The 20,000-nt window shown below is 45.5% G+C and overlaps 3 non-coding genes across 3 annotated transcripts in view; all 3 read right to left on the bottom strand.

Moving 5' to 3' along the window:
- Positions 1 to 1,394, bottom strand: part of LOC130452058 (large subunit ribosomal RNA) — a 4,097-nt gene extending 2,703 nt beyond the window's left edge. The window contains exon 1 of the ribosomal RNA XR_008910838.1: positions 1 to 1,394. This exon is cut by the window's left edge and continues 2,703 nt beyond it. This is a non-coding gene — a ribosomal RNA (large subunit ribosomal RNA).
- Positions 1,395 to 2,019: 625 nt separating this feature from the next.
- On the bottom strand, positions 2,020 to 2,175 carry LOC130452068 (5.8S ribosomal RNA). Its single transcript, XR_008910846.1, has one exon. It is a non-coding gene; the product is annotated as a 5.8S ribosomal RNA (ribosomal RNA).
- Positions 2,176 to 3,338: 1,163 nt separating this feature from the next.
- On the bottom strand, positions 3,339 to 5,260 carry LOC130452048 (small subunit ribosomal RNA). Its single transcript, XR_008910828.1, has one exon. It is a non-coding gene; the product is annotated as a small subunit ribosomal RNA (ribosomal RNA).
- Between the last annotated feature and the right edge of the window lie 14,740 nt (positions 5,261 to 20,000).

Here is a 20,000-nt window from a genome sequence, read left to right as displayed (position 1 = left end):
CGCGGCTTCATAAGTTCGAGCAAGCCGGAGATCTCACCCATTTAAAGTTTGAGAATAGGTTGAGGTCGTTTCGACCCCAATGCCTCTAATCATTCGCTTTACCGGATGAAACTCGTACGCTACGAGCGCCAGCTATCCTGAGGGAAACTTCGGAGGGAACCAGCTACTAGATGGTTCGATTAGTCTTTCGCCCCTATACCCAGTTCCGACGATCGATTTGCACGTCAGAATCGCTACGGACCTCCATCAGGGTTTCCCCTGACTTCGTCCTGACCAGGCATAGTTCACCATCTTTCGGGTCCCAGCGTGTACGCTCTTGGTGCGCCTCTTCTCGTAATGAGAACGAGACGCCCCGGGAGTGCGAAGCGATCCAATTTATTAAAAAAGCAAATCGCTTATCCTCCCTTGGTCTACGCGAGGTAAACCTTTACTTTCATTACGCCTTTAGGTTTAGTTATTTCCCAATGACTCGCGCACATGCTAGACTCCTTGGTCCGTGTTTCAAGACGGGTCCTGAAATTACCCAAATCGATAGCGTCGTTGATCGGCGTTTCGAAACGAGGTCTGTTCGAGAACACCGTAACCAACAGTCGTTCCGGGACAGAATCGGCATTATGTCCGATTACCGTCAAACACGAAACGCTCTTGCTACGGGCCGAACGCTAATTATAATTTAGCGGCCCCGCGCCATATTTGTACCGTCGAGCGAGTCTGTCGGAATATCGAGGGTCCGCATGAAAAAATCAAGTGGTCTCCACCTCGAGTCTTAAACAGACACCCAACGGATCACGACGTCCTACTAGAGGAAAAGTGCACGCGTTCGATATCGATTAGAAAAACGTAAAACGCGATTTATTGTGTTGCCGAAACAACAACAATATCCGTCATACAAACGTTCAACTTCAATTATCGAAACGCGAATGAATTTCCTCTTTCGACCTTTCGGGTTTCTCAGGTTTACCCCTGAACGGTTTCACGTACTCTTGAACTCTCTCTTCAAAGTGCTTTTCAACTTTCCCTCACGGTACTTGTTCGCTATCGGTCTCGTGGTCATATTTAGCCTTAGATGGAGTTTACCACCCACTTAGGGCTGCACTCTCAAGCAACCCGACTCTCAGGAGAGATCCTCACGCAATCGGCAACGGTCGCTACGGGCCTGGCACCCTCTATGGGCTGTGGCCCCGTTCAAGAAGGACTTGGACGCGCCGCACGATCTCGTGATAAACGGATCCTCCCTAACACCACATTTCCCGGTGGCCGATATCGACCACGGGATTCGGTGCTGGGCTTTTCCCTGTTCGCTCGCAGCTACTAAGGGAATCCTAGTTAGTTTCTTTTCCTCCGCTTAGTAATATGCTTAAATTCAGCGGGTAATCTCACCTGCTCTGAGGTCGATATATTATAATATATCTATAATATTTAAATACAATTCGCTAAAATATCACAAAAAAAAAACGTGTGTTTAATCACATTATATGAAATATAACATTATTTGTTTTTATTTATAGAGGCGGCAGAGCAAGTTATACATATATATATATATATATATATATATATATATAAATTCATATATTTTGTCGATACAGTATAAATGATATAAAAAAAAACACTGGTCAGACGTCCAGTCTTCGAAACTTTATTATTTCTCTCGGACACGACGACCGCGTTATCATTTTAAATATATATAATATATACACTTATTTATCGACTATATATACGTAAATATAACTCTACCAAACAAATTTTATGTATTTCATATAAAAATACACACGATCAATTTATGGTAGTAATAGCGTCGTTGTGTTCAAAAATTGCGCAAATTTTTTCTATAAAAAATTTACGCTGCTTTTCGCATTTTAGGATGCCGCACAAAAAAAAAATACGCACAAGTTTATAGTATGTGCGTGTGTTTTCTTTTAGTGTGCGTTATTGTGTCTCACACATCCAACACGCTTAGTCATTTATTTTTCTATAATAAATTGAAAAATTTTAAATTCTAAGCAGTCTTTTAAATTGATACGACCCTCAGTCAGGAGTGGTCCGGGAACGAGTATCCGAGGACCGCAATGTGCGTTCGAAATGTCGATGTTCATGTGTCCTGCAGTTCACAAGTTGACGCGCAATTAGCTGCGTTCTTCATCGACCCACGAGCCAAGTGATTCACCGTTCAGGGTAATCATTTTATTATGTCGTTTTCTCATATTCTATTCGTCGTATTTTTAATATTTGATTATTAAATTAATAATAATATTATAATATTTTATACGCGTATAGAATTATCTAACGACATTATATATATATATATATATATATATATATATATATATTATTTATTAAATGGTAATTATATATAAATTTTAGAGAAATTATAATATCGTACTTAAAAATATCCGATAAATTTTAACCGCTGCACATGTTTTATTACAAACGAGGCGCGCATAGACAGATATCTCGCACGATATATTCCTCTTAATTATTACAAGTTTTTTAATCTTGAAAGTTTTATACAAATTTCGACACGGTCGGGCGTAAATCATCTTCGAACACCTTCGAAATAATACGTGAAATATTATTTCTAAAACGAATTTTTATACATATCGAAAGAATCGACACGTGCTTAAAAGTTTCGTTTAGGTACCCGGATGAAGAAAATGTCTTATCATCTCACATAATCATCATCACATATAATATTGTCGAAATTTTTTTGTATTACCTTCGATCGATAAAAAACTTATGTAATAATAAAAAAACGAAATAAAATTTCTCCATAAAAATACAGAAGACAGACACACACGACGACAACAACAACAACAACAACAACAGACGACGTTTCAATAATCTATATATTTTTCGTTTATTATAATAACGATTCTTTATATTAGAACGTTTTTAGTTAACAAGAAATTTTGTTAATGATCGTTCTGTCAATCGTTAATATATATATATATAATAATAAAAATATATTGTTACTACTATTGTGTCGTCATCGTCGTTCGTCGTCGTCGTCGTCGTCGACTCCTTCTACTAATCTATGATAAAAATTTTTCGTTATTTTTACTGTAAATTTATATATGTAGATATATATTTTATAGACGTATGAAATATATTTATCTTTTTTTTTTTTAAATATTATTCGAAACTTGTTCGAATTTTATAAAAAAAAAAAAAAAAAATTTCAATATATATACATCATATATTTATATCATATATAAATTTTCTTTTGAAGAGTTCGATTATTTTGTAGAAAAGAAAAATTTCTTTCACAATTATATATAATATAATAATACAGACTTGATTTCGTTTTTTTATTTTTTGTTTAAAAACGAACAAATACTCTGTAATGATCCTTCCGCAGGTTCACCTACGGAAACCTTGTTACGACTTTTACTTCCTCTAAATGATCAAGTTTGGTCATCTTTCCGAAGCATCGGCGACGCCGAAACGCCACCGCGCTCAGTCCGAAGACCTCACTAAATCATTCAATCGGTAGTAGCGACGGGCGGTGTGTACAAAGGGCAGGGACGTAATCAACGCGAGCTTATGACTCGCGCTTACTGGGAATTCCTCGTTCATGGGGAACAATTGCAAGCCCCAATCCCTAGCACGAAGGAGGTTCAGCGGGTTACCCGGGCCGCTCGGCCAGGGAGGACACGCTGATTCCTTCAGTGTAGCGCGCGTGCGGCCCAGAACATCTAAGGGCATCACAGACCTGTTATTGCTCAATCTCGTGCGGCTAGAAGCCGCCTGTCCCTCTAAGAAGAATTATTTGTACGCCGACAGTAAAAACCGCGAACGGCAAGAGCCGAAACTCAATACCGACGGGCCTTTGGGATGTCGAAATACGCCTAGTTAGCAGGCTAGAGTCTCGTTCGTTATCGGAATTAACCAGACAAATCGCTCCACCAACTAAGAACGGCCATGCACCACCACCCACCGAATCAAGAAAGAGCTCTCAATCTGTCAATCCTTCCGGTGTCCGGGCCTGGTGAGGTTTCCCGTGTTGAGTCAAATTAAGCCGCAGGCTCCACTCCTGGTGGTGCCCTTCCGTCAATTCCTTTAAGTTTCAGCTTTGCAACCATACTTCCCCCGGAACCCAAAAGCTTTGGTTTCCCGGAAGCTGCCCGCCGAGTCATCGGAGGAACGTCGGCGGATCGCTAGCTGGCATCGTTTATGGTTAGAACTAGGGCGGTATCTGATCGCCTTCGAACCTCTAACTTTCGTTCTTGATCAATGAAAGCGTTTTTGGCAAATGCTTTCGCTTCTGTCCGTCTTGCGACGATCCAAGAATTTCACCTCTAACGTCGCAATACGAATGCCCCCATCCGTTCCTATTAATCATTACCTCGGGGTTCCGAAAACCAACAAAATAGAACCGAGGTCCTATTCCATTATTCCATGCACACAGTATTCAGGCAAAATTTTGGCCTGCTTTAAGCACTCTAATTTGTTCAAAGTAAACGTGCCGGCCCACCTCGACACTCAGTCAAGAGCACCGCGGCGGGATTGAGTTGGGCCGCCCTTGCGAGCTAAGCCCACCGGCAGGACGTCCCACGACACGCCAGTTGACACCGCGTACGATGAACCAGCGGCGTGGGACACAGATTCGACTACGAGCTTTTTAACCGCAACAACTTTAATATACGCTATTGGAGCTGGAATTACCGCGGCTGCTGGCACCAGACTTGCCCTCCAATTGATCCTCGTTAAAGGGTTTAGAGTGTACTCATTCCGATTACGGGGCCTCGGATGAGTCCCGTATCGTTATTTTTCGTCACTACCTCCCCGTGCCGGGAGTGGGTAATTTGCGCGCCTGCTGCCTTCCTTGGATGTGGTAGCCGTTTCTCAGGCTCCCTCTCCGGAATCGAACCCTGATTCCCCGTTACCCGTTACAACCATGGTAGGCGCAGAACCTACCATCGACAGTTGATAAGGCAGACATTTGAAAGATGCGTCGCCGGTGCGAGACCGTGCGATCAGCGAAAAGTTATTCAGAGTCACCAAATTGTACGATGACGAGCAAGCCCGCCACCGATTGGTTTTGATCTAATAAAAGCGCTCCTTCCGTCTCCGGTCGGAACTCTGTTTGCATGTATTAGCTCTAGAATTACCACAGTTATCCAAGTAAATGTGGGTACGATCTAAGGAACCATAACTGATTTAATGAGCCTTTCGCGGTTTCACCTTAATTTGGCTTGTACTGAGACATGCATGGCTTAATCTTTGAGACAAGCATATGACTACTGGCAGGATCAACCAGGGAACTACTATTTGTGTATTTTATATATAATAAAACTATTATCGAAAAAGTTTTAATAACAATATCCACCACATAATGTGAGGATGAGAATTATGATGACGTTTTTTCATATTACATATATTTTATATTTATACACATAATATTTTATATTCATCTATATTCTCGTATATAATAAACACATTGTTATTTACTTTTTCGTTTGCGTGGTGTTTGCTGCGCTTATTATTGAAAATATATAATTTTCGGCGCCACGCTTTATATATTATAATATATTTTTCTTATATTTCATAAAATTTTCACCGAATCGACTATAAATTTATCTAAAATTTAATCGAAATGATATTTTAAATAAGATATAATTACGTCGACCGGAATAGAATTTCGACATTATCTCTACCCTTCGCTAGATTGTAAGCGACATGGTTTACAATTAGATAATAATGAACGAAATTTTTATTCTCGCTCGGAATAATGAGAGTTATCGCAATTTTGTGTAATAATATAAATGTTATATTATTATATATATTTTTATAGACGATCGCATATGAATCGCTCGCGGTAAAACGCTAGCTAAATTCGCGATCTCGCAATATATAATTTAATTTGTGGATATATTGATATAATATCTAAAAAGGGAACCGCTAGCAATATACGATAATATATTGGAGGAGAACGGGGACCCTTTCAGAAAACTATATAATCCACTATAATGTGGAATGACCGATACAACGTCTTTACGTAAATTATAACGAGTTCATTAAAATTTAACGAGACGTCAACTTCGATACACCACACATATATGTGCGCTGTACAACGGTACGCTTTCTACATTAACATTAATAAAGATGTATAGTGAAAATATATAAAAGATGTATTATGAATATTAAAAAGAAGTATTATGAAACTTCATACCGTCCGAGACGTAAAAGTGTTATGGAAAATATTAACAATAACGGAAAAAAAGTATTATGAAATTAGATTGCCGCTCGATGTACGAACGTACGAGATGTATTATATAAAAGTTGTATGAAAATAGTGATAATAATGAAAAATGAAGTATAACGAAATTATATTCCGCTCGATATAGGAACTTTTCGAAAAAAATGAATTGTGAAAGTTGAATGGAGACGTTTTGTGTGTAGGAGCCGTTCGAGGTATATTATATAAAAGTGTTATGGAAAATATTGACAATAACGGAAAAAATGTATTATGAAATTAGATCGCCGCTCGATGAACGAACGTACGAGATGTATTATATAAAAGTTGTATGAAAATAGTAATAATTATGAAAAACAAGTATTATGAAATGAGATTTTCCCTAAATATATGAACTTGTCGAAAAAGATGAATTGTGAAAGTTGAATGGAGATGTTTTGTATGTAGGAGCCGTTCGAGGTATATTATATAAAAGTGCTATGAAAATATTAACAATAACGGAAAAAAGTATTATGAAATTAGATCGCCGCTCGATGTATGAACGTCCGAGATGTATTATATAAAAGTTGTATTAAATTAGTGATAATAATGAAAAACAAGTAGTATGAAATTATATTCCGCTCGACTTAGGAACTTGTCGAAAAAGATGAATTGTGAAAGTTGAATGGAGTTGTTTTTTATGTAGGAGCCGTTCGAGGTATATAATATAAAAGTGCTATGAAAATATTAACAATAACGGAAAAAAGTATTATGAAATTAGATCGCCGCTCGATGTATGAACGTCCGAGATGTATTATATAAAAGTTGTATTAAATTAGTGATAATAATGAAAAACAAGTAGTATGAAATTATATTCCGCTCGATATAAGAACTTGTCGAAAAAGATGAATTGCGAAAATTGAATGGAGATGTTTTGTATGTAGGAGCCGTTCGAGGTATATTATATAAAAGTGTTATGGAAAATATTAACAATAACGGAAAAAATGTATTATGAAATTAGATCGCCGCTCGATGAACGAACGTACGAGATGTATTATATAAAAGTTGTATGAAAATAGTAATAATTATGAAAAACAAGTATTATGAAATGAGATTTTCCCTAAATATATGAACTTGTCGAAAAAGATGAATTGTGAAAGTTGAATGGAGATGTTTTGTATGTAGGAACCGTTCGAGGTATATTATATAAAAGTGTTATGGAAAATATTAACAATAACGGAAAAAATGTATTATGAAATTAGATCGCCGCTCGATGAACGAACGTACGAGATGTATTATATAAAAGTTGTATGAAAATAGTAATAATTATGAAAAACAAGTATTATGAAATGAGATTTTCCCTAAATATATGAACTTGTCGAAAAAGATGAATTGTGAAAGTTGAATGGAGATGTTTTGTATGTAGGAGCCGTTCGAGGTATATTATATAAAAGTGCTATGAAAATATTAACAATAACGGAAAAAAGTATTATGAAATTAGATCGCCGCTCGATGTATGAACGTCCGAGATGTATTATATAAAAGTTGTATTAAATTAGTGATAATAATGAAAAACAAGTAGTATGAAATTATATTCCGCTCGACTTAGGAACTTGTCGAAAAAGATGAATTGTGAAAGTTGAATGGAGTTGTTTTTTATGTAGGAGCCGTTCGAGGTATATAATATAAAAGTGCTATGAAAATATTAACAATAACGGAAAAAAGTATTATGAAATTAGATCGCCGCTCGATGTATGAACGTCCGAGATGTATTATATAAAAGTTGTATTAAATTAGTGATAATAATGAAAAACAAGTAGTATGAAATTATATTCCGCTCGATATAAGAACTTGTCGAAAAAGATGAATTGCGAAAATTGAATGGAGATGTTTTGTATGTAGGAGCCGTTCGAGGTATATTATATAAAAGTGTTATGAAAAGTATTAACAATAACGGAAAACAGTATTATGAAATTAGATGACCGCTCGATGTATGAACGTCCGAGGTGCATTATATAAAAGTTGTATAAAATTAGTGATAATAATAAAAAACAATTATTGTGAAATTTTATTCCGCTCGACTTAGGAACTTGTCGAAAAAGATGAATTGCGAAAATTGAAAGTTTGGCGCCTGGCCGGCAGAGGGCGCTAGTGTCTATAAAACCGTGTTAAGTTTGTCTTCTGGCCGGCAGGTGGCGCTAGTGTCTATAAAACCGTGTCAAGTTTGGCGCCTGGCCGGCAGAGGGCGCTAGTGTCTATAAAACCGTGTTAAGTGTGGCTTCTGGCCGGCAGGTGGCGCTAGTGTCTGTAAATTCGTGTCAAGTTTGGCGTCTGGCCGGTAGAGGGCACTAGTGTCTATAAAACCGTGTTAAGTGTGGCTTCTGGCCGGCAGATGGCGCTAGTGTCTGTAAATTCGTGTCAAGTTTGGCGTCTGGCCGGCAGAGGGCGCTAGTGTCTATAAAACCGTGTTTAGTTTTTCTTCTGGCCGGTAGGATATAAGAACTTGTCGAGGTGTAACATATAAAAGTTGTATGAAATAGTAATAACATCGAAAAAAAAAAACCGTGTCAAGTTTGGCGCCTGGCCGGCAGAGGGCGCTAGTGTCTATAAAACCGTGTTAAGTGTGGCTTCTGGCCGGCAGGTGGCGCTAGTGTCTGTAAATTCGTGTCAAGTTTGGCGTCTGGCCGGTAGAGGGCACTAGTGTCTATAAAACCGTGTTAAGTGTGGCTTCTGGCCGGCAGAGGGCGCTAGTGTCTGTAAATTCGTGTCAAGTTTGGCGCCTGGCCGGCAGAGGGCGCTAGTGTCTATAAAACCGTGTTAAGTGTGGCTTCTGGCCGGCAGGTGGCGCTAGTGTCTGTGAATTCGTGCAAGTTTGGCGCCTGGCCGGCAGAGGGCGCTAGTGTCTATAAAACCGTGTTAAGTGTGGCTTCTGGCCGGCAGGTGGCGCTAGTGTCTGTAAATTCGTGTCAAGTTTGGCGTCTGGCCGGCAGAGGGCGCTAGTGTCTATAAAACCGTGTTTAGTTTGTCTTCTGGCCGGCAGAGGGCGCTAGTGTCAGTAAATTCGTGTCAAGTTTGGCGTCTGGCTGGCAGAGGGCGCTAGTGTCTATAAAACCGTGTTTAGTTTGTCTTCTGGCCGGCAGGTGGCGCTAGTGTGTATAAAACCGTGTTAAGCGTGGCTTCTGGCCGGCAGAGGGCGCTAGTGTCTATAAAACCGTGTTTAGTTTGTCTTCTTGCCGGCAGGTGGCGCTAGTGTCTATAAAACCGTGTTTAGTTTTTCTTCTGGCCGGTAGGATATAAGAACTTGTCGAGGTGTAACATATAAAAGTTGTATGAAATAGTAATAACATCGAAAAAAAAAACCGTGTCAAGTTTGGCGCCTGGCCGGCAGAGGGCGCTAGTGTCTATAAAACCGTGTTAAGTGTGGCTTCTGGCCGGCAGGTGGCGCTAGTGTCTATGAAACCGTGTTTAGTTTGTCTTCTGGCCGGCAGAGGGCGCTAGTGTCTATAAAACCGTGTTAAGTGTGGCTTCTGGCCGGCAGGTGGCGCTAGTGTCTGTGAATTCGTGCAAGTTTGGCGCCTGGCCGGCAGAGGGCGCTAGTGTCTATAAAACCGTGTTAAGTGTGGCTTCTGGCCAGCAGGTGGCGCTAGTGTCTGTAAATTCGTGTCAAGTTTGGCGTCTGGCCGGCAGAGGGCGCTAGTATCTATAAAACCGTGTTTAGTTTGTCTTCTGGCCGGCAGAGGGCGCTAGTGTCTGTAAATTCGTGTCAAGTTTGGCGTCTGGCTGGCAGAGGGCGCTAGTGTCTATAAAACCGTGTTTAGTTTGTCTTCTGGCCGGCAGGTGGCGCTAGTGTGTATAAAACCGTGTAAAGCGTGGCTTCAGGCCGGCAGAGGGCGCTAGTGTCTATAAAACCGTGTTTAGTTTGTCTTCTTGCCGGCAGGTGGCGCTAGTGTCTATAAAACCGTGTTTAGTTTTTCTTCTGGCCGGTAGGATATAAGAACTTGTCGAGGTGTAACATATAAAAGTTGTATGAAATAGTAATAACATCGAAAAAAAAAAACCGTGTCAAGTTTGGCGCCTGGCCGGCAGAGGGCGCTAGTGTCTATAAAACCGTGTTAAGTGTGGCTTCTGGCCGGCAGGTGGCGCTAGTGTCTGTAAATTCGTGTCAAGTTTGGCGTCTGGCCGGTAGAGGGCACTAGTGTCTATAAAACCGTGTTAAGTGTGGCTTCTGGCCGGCAGAGGGCGCTAGTGTCTGTAAAATCGTGTCAAGTTTGGCGCCTGGCCGGCAGAGGGCGCTAGTGTCTATAAAACCGTGTTTAGTTTGTCTTCTGGCCGGCAGGTGGCGCTAGTGTCTGTAAATTCGTGTTAAGTGTGGCTTCTGGCCGGCAGGTGGCGCTAGTGTCTGTGAATTCGTGCAAGTTTCGCGCCTGGCCGGCAGAGGGCGCTAGTGTCTATAAAACCGTGTTAAGTGTGGCTTCTGGCCGGCAGGTGGCGCTAGTGTCTGTAAATTCGTGTCAAGTTTGGCGTCTGGCCGGCAGAGGGCGCTAGTGTCTATAAAACCGTGTTAAGTGTGGCTTCTGGCCGGCAGGTGGCGCTAGTGTCTGTAAATTCGTGTCAAGTTTGGCGTCTGGCCGGTAGAGGGCACTAGTGTCTATAAAACCGTGTTAAGTGTGGCTTCTGGCCGGCAGGTGGCGCTAGTGTCTGTGAATTCGTGCAAGTTTGGCGCCTGGCCGGCAGAGGGCGCTAGTGTCTATAAAACCGTGTTAAGTGTGGCTTCTGGCCGGCAGGTGGCGCTAGTGTCTGTAAATTCGTGTCAAGTTTGGCGTCTGGCCGGCAGAGGGCGCTAGTGTCTATAAAACCGTGTTTAGTTTGTCTTCTGGCCGGCAGAGGGCGCTAGTGTCTGTAAATTCGTGTCAAGTTTGGCGTCTGGCTGGCAGAGGGCGCTAGTGTCTATAAAACCGTGTTTAGTTTGTCTTCTGGCCGGCAGGTGGCGCTAGTGTGTATAAAACCGTGTTAAGCGTGGCTTCAGGCCGGCAGAGGGCGCTAGTGTCTATAAAACCGTGTTTAGTTTGTCTTCTTGCCGGCAGGTGGCGCTAGTGTCTATAAAACCGTGTTTAGTTTTTCTTCTGGCCGGTAGGATATAAGAACTTGTCGAGGTGTAACATATAAAAGTTGTATGAAATAGTAATAACATCGAAAAAAAAAAACCGTGTCAAGTTTGGCGCCTGGCCGGCAGAGGGCGCTAGTGTCTATAAAACCGTGTTAAGTGTGGCTTCTGGCCGGCAGGTGGCGCTAGTGTCTGTAATTTCGTGTCAAGTTTGGCGTCTGGCCGGTAGAGGGCACTAGTGTCTATAAAACCGTGTTAAGTGTGGCTTCTGGCCGGCAGAGGGCGCTAGTGTCTGTAAATTCGTGTCAAGTTTGGCGCCTGGCCGGCAGAGGGCGCTAGTGTCTATAAAACCGTGTTAAGTGTGGCTTCTGGCCGGCAGGTGGCGCTAGTGTCTGTAAATTCGTGTCAAGTTTGGCGCCTGGCCGGCAGAGGGCGCTAGTGTCTATAAAACCGTGTTTAGTTTGTCTTCTGGCCGGCAGAGGGCGCTAGTGTCTATAAAACCGTGTTAAGTGTGGCTTCTGGCCGGCAGGTGGCGCTAGTGTCTGTGAATTCGTGCAAGTTTGGCGCCTGGCCGGCAGAGGGCGCTAGTGTCTATAAAACCGTGTTAAGTGTGGCTTCTGGCCGGCAGGTGGCGCTAGTGTCTGTAAATTCGTGTCAAGTTTGGCGTCTGGCCGGCAGAGGGCGCTAGTGTCTATAAAACCGTGTTTAGTTTGTCTTCTGGCCGGCAGAGGGCGCTAGTGTCTGTAAATTCGTGTCAAGTTTGGCGTCTGGCTGGCAGAGGGCGCTAGTGTCTATAAAACCGTGTTTAGTTTGTCTTCTGGCCGGCAGGTGGCGCTAGTGTGTATAAAACCGTGTTAAGCGTGGCTTCAGGCCGGCAGAGGGCGCTAGTGTCTATAAAACCGTGTTTAGTTTGTCTTCTTGCCGGCAGGTGGCGCTAGTGTCTATAAAACCGTGTTTAGTTTTTCTTCTGGCCGGTAGGATATAAGAACTTGTCGAGGTGTAACATATAAAAGTTGTATGAAATAGTAATAACATCGAAAAAAAAAAACCGTGTCAAGTTTGGCGCCTGGCCGGCAGAGGGCGCTAGTGTCTATAAAACCGTGTTAAGTGTGGCTTCTGGCCGGCAGGTGGCGCTAGTGTCTGTAAATTCGTGTCAAGTTTGGCGTCTGGCCGGTAGAGGGCACTAGTGTCTATAAAACCGTGTTAAGTGTGGCTTCTGGCCGGCAGAGGGCGCTAGTGTCTGTAAATTCGTGTCAAGTTTGGCGTCTGGCCGGCAGAGGGCGCTAGTGTCTATAAAACCGTGTTAAGTGTGGCTTCTGGCCGGCAGGTGGCGCTAGTGTCTGTAAATTCGTGTCAAGTTTGGCGCCTGGCCGGCAGAGGGCGCTAGTGTCTATAAAACCGTGTTTAGTTTGTCTTCTGGCCGGCAGAGGGCGCTAGTGTCTATAAAACCGTGTTAAGTGTGGCTTCTGGCCGGCAGGTGGCGCTAGTGTCTGTGAATTCGTGCAAGTTTGGCGCCTGGCCGGCAGAGGGCGCTAGTGTCTATAAAACCGTGTTAAGTGTGGCTTCTGGCCGGCAGGTGGCGCTAGTGTCTGTGAATTCGTGCAAGTTTGGCGCCTGGCCGGCAGAGGGCGCTAGTGTCTATAAAACCGTGTTTAGTTTGTCTTCTGGCCGGCAGAGGGCGCTAGTGTCTGTAAATTCGTGTCAAGTTTGGCGTCTGGCTGGCAGAGGGCGCTAGTGTCTATAAAACCGTGTTTAGTTTGTCTTCTGGCCGGCAGGTGGCGCTAGTGTGTATAAAACCGTGTTAAGCGTGGCTTCAGGCCGGCAGAGGGCGCTAGTGTCTATAAAACCGTGTTTAGTTTGTCTTCTTGCCGGCAGGTGGCGCTAGTGTCTATAAAACCGTGTTTAGTTTTTCTTCTGGCCGGTAGGATATAAGAACTTGTCGAGGTGTAACATATAAAAGTTGTATGAAATAGTAATAACATCGAAAAAAAAAAACCGTGTCAAGTTTGGCGCCTGGCCGGCAGAGGGCGCTAGTGTCTATAAAACCGTGTTAAGTGTGGCTTCTGGCCGGCAGGTGGCGCTAGTGTCTATAAAACCGTGTTTAGTTTGTCTTCTGGCCGGCAGAGGGCGCTAGTGTCTATAAAACCGTGTTAAGTGTGGCTTCTGGCCGGCAGGTGGCGCTAGTGTCTGTGAATTCGTGCAAGTTTGGCGCCTGGCCGGCAGAGGGCGCTAGTGTCTATAAAACCGTGTTAAGTGTGGCTTCTGGCCGGCAGGTGGCGCTAGTGTCTGTAAATTCGTGTCAAGTTTGGCGTCTGGCCGGCAGAGGGCGCTAGTATCTATAAAACCGTGTTTAGTTTGTCTTCTGGCCGGCAGAGGGCGCTAGTGTCTGTAAATTCGTGTCAAGTTTGGCGTCTGGCTGGCAGAGGGCGCTAGTGTCTATAAAACCGTGTTTAGTTTGTCTTCTGGCCGGCAGGTGGCGCTAGTGTGTATAAAACCGTGTTAAGCGTGGCTTCAGGCCGGCAGAGGGCGCTAGTGTCTATAAAACCGTGTTTAGTTTGTCTTCTTGCCGGCAGGTGGCGCTAGTGTCTATAAAACCGTGTTTAGTTTTTCTTCTGGCCGGTAGGATATAAGAACTTGTCGAGGTGTAACATATAAAAGTTGTATGAAATAGTAATAACATCGAAAAAAAAAAACCGTGTCAAGTTTGGCGCCTGGCCGGCAGAGGGCGCTAGTGTCTATAAAACCGTGTTAAGTGTGGCTTCTGGCCGGCAGGTGGCGCTAGTGTCTGTAAATTCGTGTCAAGTTTGGCGTCTGGCCGGTAGAGGGCACTAGTGTCTATAAAACCGTGTTAAGTGTGGCTTCTGGCCGGCAGAGGGCGCTAGTGTCTGTAAATTCGTGTCAAGTTTGGCGCCTGGCCGGCAGAGGGCGCTAGTGTCTATAAAACCGTGTTTAGTTTGTCTTCTGGCCGGCAGGTGGCGCTAGTGTCTGTAAATTCGTGTTAAGTGTGGCTTCTGGCCGGCAGGTGGCGCTAGTGTCTGTGAATTCGTGCAAGTTTCGCGCCTGGCCGGCAGAGGGCGCTAGTGTCTATAAAACCGTGTTAAGTGTGGCTTCTGGCCGGCAGGTGGCGCTAGTGTCTGTAAATTCGTGTCAAGTTTGGCGTCTGGCCGGCAGAGGGCGCTAGTGTCTATAAAACCGTGTTAAGTGTGGCTTCTGGCCGGCAGGTGGCGCTAGTGTCTGTAAATTCGTGTCAAGTTTGGCGTCTGGCCGGTAGAGGGCACTAGTGTCTATAAAACCGTGTTAAGTGTGGCTTCTGGCCGGCAGGTGGCGCTAGTGTCTGTGAATTCGTGCAAGTTTGGCGCCTGGCCGGCAGAGGGCGCTAGTGTCTATAAAACCGTGTTAAGTGTGGCTTCTGGCCGGCAGGTGGCGCTAGTGTCTGTAAATTCGTGTCAAGTTTGGCGTCTGGCCGGCAGAGGGCGCTAGTGTCTATAAAACCGTGTTTAGTTTGTCTTCTGGCCGGCAGAGGGCGCTAGTGTCTGTAAATTCGTGTCAAGTTTGGCGTCTGGCTGGCAGAGGGCGCTAGTGTCTATAAAACCGTGTTTAGTTTGTCTTCTGGCCGGCAGGTGGCGCTAGTGTGTATAAAACCGTGTTAAGCGTGGCTTCAGGCCGGCAGAGGGCGCTAGTGTCTATAAAACCGTGTTTAGTTTGTCTTCTTGCCGGCAGGTGGCGCTAGTGTCTATAAAACCGTGTTTAGTTTTTCTTCTGGCCGGTAGGATATAAGAACTTGTCGAGGTGTAACATATAAAAGTTGTATGAAATAGTAATAACATCGAAAAAAAAAAACCGTGTCAAGTTTGGCGCCTGGCCGGCAGAGGGCGCTAGTGTCTATAAAACCGTGTTAAGTGTGGCTTCTGGCCGGCAGGTGGCGCTAGTGTCTGTAAATTCGTGTCAAGTTTGGCGTCTGGCCGGTAGAGGGCACTAGTGTCTATAAAACCGTGTTAAGTGTGGCTTCTGGCCGGCAGAGGGCGCTAGTGTCTGTAAATTCGTGCAAGTTTGGCGCCTGGCCGGCAGAGGGCGCTAGTGTCTATAAAACCGTGTTAAGTGTGGCTTCTGGCCGGCAGGTGGCGCTAGTGTCTGTAAATTCGTGTCAAGTTTGGCGCCTGGCCGGCAGAGGGCGCTAGTGTCTATAAAACCGTGTTTAGTTTGTCTTCTGGCCGGCAGGTGGCGCTAGTGTCTATAAAACCGTGTTAAGTGTGGCTTCTGGCCGGCAGGTGGCGCTAGTGTCTGTGAATTCGTGCAAGTTTGGCGCCTGGCCGGCAGAGGGCGCTAGTGTCTATAAAACCGTGTTAAGTGTGGCTTCTGGCCGGCAGGTGGCGCTAGTGTCTGTAAATTCGTGTCAAGTTTGGCGTCTGGCCGGCAGAGGGCGCTAGTGTCTATAAAACCGTGTTTAGTTTGTCTTCTGGCCGGCAGAGGGCGCTAGTGTCTGTAAATTCGTGTCAAGTTTGGCGTCTGGCTGGCAGAGGGCGCTAGTGTCTATAAAACCGTGTTTAGTTTGTCTTCTGGCCGGCAGGTGGCGCTAGTGTGTATAAAACCGTGTTAAGCGTGGCTTCAGGCCGGCAGAGGGCGCTAGTGTCTCTAAAACCGTGTTTAGTTTGTCTTCTTGCCGGCAGGTGGCGCTAGTGTCTATAAAACCGTGTTTAGTTTTTCTTCTGGCCGGTAGGATATAAGAACTTGTCGAGGTGTAACATATAAAAGTTGTATGAAATAGTAATAACATCGAAAAAAAAAAACCGTGTCAAGTTTGGCGCCTGGCCGGCAGAGGGCGCTAGTGTCTATAAAACCGTGTTAAGTGTGGCTTCTGGCCGGCAGGTGGCGCTAGTGTCTATAAAACCGTGTTTAGTTTGTCTTCTGGCCGGCAGAGGGCGCTAGTGTCTATAAAACCGTGTTAAGTGTGGCTTCTGGCCGGCAGGTGGCGCTAGTGTCTGTGAATTCGTGCAAGTTTGGCGCCTGGCCGGCAGAGGGCGCTAGTGTCTATAAAACCGTGTTAAGTGTGGCTTCTGGCCGGCAGGTGGCGCTAGTGTCTGTAAATTCGTGTCAAGTTTGGCGTCTGGCCGGCAGAGGGCGCTAGTGTCTATAAAACCGTGTTTAGTTTGTCTTCTGGCCGGCAGAGGGCGCTAGTGTCTGTAAATTCGTGTCAAGTTTGGCGTCTGGCTGGCAGAGGGCGCTAGTGTCTATAAAACCGTGTTTAGTTTGTCTTCTGGCCGGCAGGTGGCGCTAGTGTGTATAAAACCGTGTTAAGCGTGGCTTCAGGCCGGCAGAGGGCGCTAGTGTCTATAAAACCGTGTTTAGTTTGTCTTCTTGCCGGCAGGTGGCGCTAGTGTCTATAAAACCGTGTTTAGTTTTTCTTCTGGCCGGTAGGATATAAGAACTTGTCGAGGTGTAACATATAAAAGTTGTATGAAATAGTAATAACATCGAAAAAAAAAAACCGTGTCAAGTTTGGCGCCTGGCCGGCAGAGGGCGCTAGTGTCTATAAAACCGTGTTAAGTGTGGCTTCTGGCCGGCAGGTGGCGCTAGTGTCTGTAAATTCGTGTCAAGTTTGGCGTCTGGCCGGTAGAGGGCACTAGTGTCTATAAAACCGTGTTAAGTGTGGCTTCTGGCCGGCAGAGGGCGCTAGTGTCTGTAAATTCGTGTCAAGTTTGGCGCCTGGCCGGCAGAGGGCGCTAGTGTCTATAAAACCGTGTTAAGTGTGGCTTCTGGCCGGCAGGTGGCGCTAGTGTCTGTAAATTCGTGTCAAGTTTGGCGCCTGGCCGGCAGAGGGCGCTAGTGTCTATAAAACCGTGTTTAGTTTGTCTTCTGGCCGGCAGAGGGCGCTAGTGTCTATAAAACCGTGTTAAGTGTGGCTTCTGGCCGGCAGGTGGCGCTAGTGTCTGTGAATTCGTGCAAGTTTGGCGCCTGGCCGGCAGAGGGCGCTAGTGTCTATAAAACCGTGTTAAGTGTGGCTTCTGGCCGGCAGGTGGCGCTAGTGTCTGTAAATTCGTGTCAAGTTTGGCGTCTGGCCGGCAGAGGGCGCTAGTGTCTATAAAACCGTGTTTAGTTTGTCTTCTGGCCGGCAGAGGGCGCTAGTGTCTGTAAATTCGTGTCAAGTTTGGCGTCTGGCTGGCAGAGGGCGCTAGTGTCTATAAAACCGTGTTTAGTTTGTCTTCTGGCCGGCAGGTGGCGCTAGTGTGTATAAAACCGTGTTAAGCGTGGCTTCAGGCCGGCAGAGGGCGCTAGTGTCTATAAAACCGTGTTTAGTTTGTCTTCTTGCCGGCAGGTGGCGCTAGTGTCTATAAAACCGTGTTTAGTTTTTCTTCTGGCCGGTAGGATATAAGAACTTGTCGAGGTGTAACATATAAAAGTTGTATGAAATAGTAATAACATCGAAAAAAAAAAACCGTGTCAAGTTTGGCGCCTGGCCGGCAGAGGGCGCTAGTGTCTATAAAACCGTGTTAAGTGTGGCTTCTGGCCGGCAGGTGGCGCTAGTGTCTGTAAATTCGTGTCAAGTTTGGCGTCTGGCCGGTAGAGGGCACTAGTGTCTATAAAACCGTGTTAAGTGTGGCTTCTGGCCGGCAGAGGGCGCTAGTGTCTGTAAATTCGTGTCAAGTTTGGCGTCTGGCCGGCAGAGGGCGCTAGTGTCTATAAAACCGTGTTAAGTGTGGCTTCTGGCCGGCAGGTGGCGCTAGTGTCTGTAAATTCGTGTCAAGTTTGGCGCCTGGCCGGCAGAGGGCGCTAGTGTCTATAAAACCGTGTTTAGTTTGTCTTCTGGCCGGCAGAGGGCGCTAGTGTCTATAAAACCGTGTTAAGTGTGGCTTCTGGCCGGCAGGTGGCGCTAGTGTCTGTGAATTCGTGCAAGTTTGGCGCCTGGCCGGCAGAGGGCGCTAGTGTCTATAAAACCGTGTTAAGTGTGGCTTCTGGCCGGCAGGTGGCGCTAGTGTCTGTGAATTCGTGCAAGTTTGGCGCCTGGCCGGCAGAGGGCGCTAGTGTCTATAAAACCGTGTTTAGTTTGTCTTCTGGCCGGCAGAGGGCGCTAGTGTCTGTAAATTCGTGTCAAGTTTGGCGTCTGGCTGGCAGAGGGCGCTAGTGTCTATAAAACCGTGTTTAGTTTGTCTTCTGGCCGGCAGGTGGCGCTAGTGTGTATAAAACCGTGTTAAGCGTGGCTTCAGGCCGGCAGAGGGCGCTAGTGTCTATAAAACCGTGTTTAGTTTGTCTTCTTGCCGGCAGGTGGCGCTAGTGTCTATAAAACCGTGTTTAGTTTTTCTTCTGGCCGGTAGGATATAAGAACTTGTCGAGGTGTAACATATAAAAGTTGTATGAAATAGTAATAACATCGAAAAAAAAAAACCGTGTCAAGTTTGGCGCCTGGCCGGCAGAGGGCGCTAGTGTCTATAAAACCGTGTTAAGTGTGGCTTCTGGCCGGCAGGTGGCGCTAGTGTCTATAAAACCGTGTTTAGTTTGTCTTCTGGCCGGCAGAGGGCGCTAGTGTCTATAAAACCGTGTTAAGTGTGGCTTCTGGCCGGCAGGTGGCGCTAGTGTCTGTGAATTCGTGCAAGTTTGGCGCCTGGCCGGCAGAGGGCGCTAGTGTCTATAAAACCGTGTTAAGTGTGGCTTCTGGCCGGCAGGTGGCGCTAGTGTCTGTAAATTCGTGTCAAGTTTGGCGTCTGGCCGGCAGAGGGCGCTAGTATCTATAAAACCGTGTTTAGTTTGTCTTCTGGCCGGCAGAGGGCGCTAGTGTCTGTAAATTCGTGTCAAGTTTGGCGTCTGGCTGGCAGAGGGCGCTAGTGTCTATAAAACCGTGTTTAGTTTGTCTTCTGGCCGGCAGGTGGCGCTAGTGTGTATAAAACCGTGTTAAGCGTGGCTTCAGGCCGGCAGAGGGCGCTAGTGTCTATAAAACCGTGTTTAGTTTGTCTTCTTGCCGGCAGGTGGCGCTAGTGTCTATAAAACCGTGTTTAGTTTTTCTTCTGGCCGGTAGGATATAAGAACTTGTCGAGGTGTAACATATAAAAGTTGTATGAAATAGTAATAACATCGAAAAAAAAAAACCGTGTCAAGTTTGGCGCCTGGCCGGCAGAGGGCGCTAGTGTCTATAAAACCGTGTTAAGTGTGGCTTCTGGCCGGCAGGTGGCGCTAGTGTCTGTAAATTCGTGTCAAGTTTGGCGTCTGGCCGGTAGAGGGCACTAGTGTCTATAAAACCGTGTTAAGTGTGGCTTCTGGCCGGCAGAGGGCGCTAGTGTCTGTAAATTCGTGTCAAGTTTGGCGCCTGGCCGGCAGAGGGCGCTAGTGTCTATAAAACCGTGTTTAGTTTGTCTTCTGGCCGGCAGGTGGCGCTAGTGTCTGTAAATTCGTGTTAAGTGTGGCTTCTGGCCGGCAGGTGGCGCTAGTGTCTGTGAATTCGTGCAAGTTTCGCGCCTGGCCGGCAGAGGGCGCTAGTGTCTATAAAACCGTGTTAAGTGTGGCTTCTGGCCGGCAGGTGGCGCTAGTGTCTGTAAATTCGTGTCAAGTTTGGCGTCTGGCCGGCAGAGGGCGCTAGTGTCTATAAAACCGTGTTAAGTGTGGCTTCTGGCCGGCAGGTGGCGCTAGTGTCTGTAAATTCGTGTCAAGTTTGGCTTCTGGCCGGCAGGTGGCGCTAGTGTCTGTAAATTCGTGTCAAGTTTGGCGTCTGGCCGGTAGAGGGCACTAGTGTCTATA

This window comes from Diorhabda sublineata, unplaced genomic scaffold (genome assembly GCF_026230105.1).
Source record: "Diorhabda sublineata isolate icDioSubl1.1 unplaced genomic scaffold, icDioSubl1.1 Dsub_13, whole genome shotgun sequence".
Taxonomy (NCBI): domain Eukaryota; kingdom Metazoa; phylum Arthropoda; class Insecta; order Coleoptera; family Chrysomelidae; genus Diorhabda; species Diorhabda sublineata.
The sequence above is the reverse complement of the archived record's forward strand: the minus strand, read 5'-3'. Positions and strand labels throughout refer to the sequence as shown.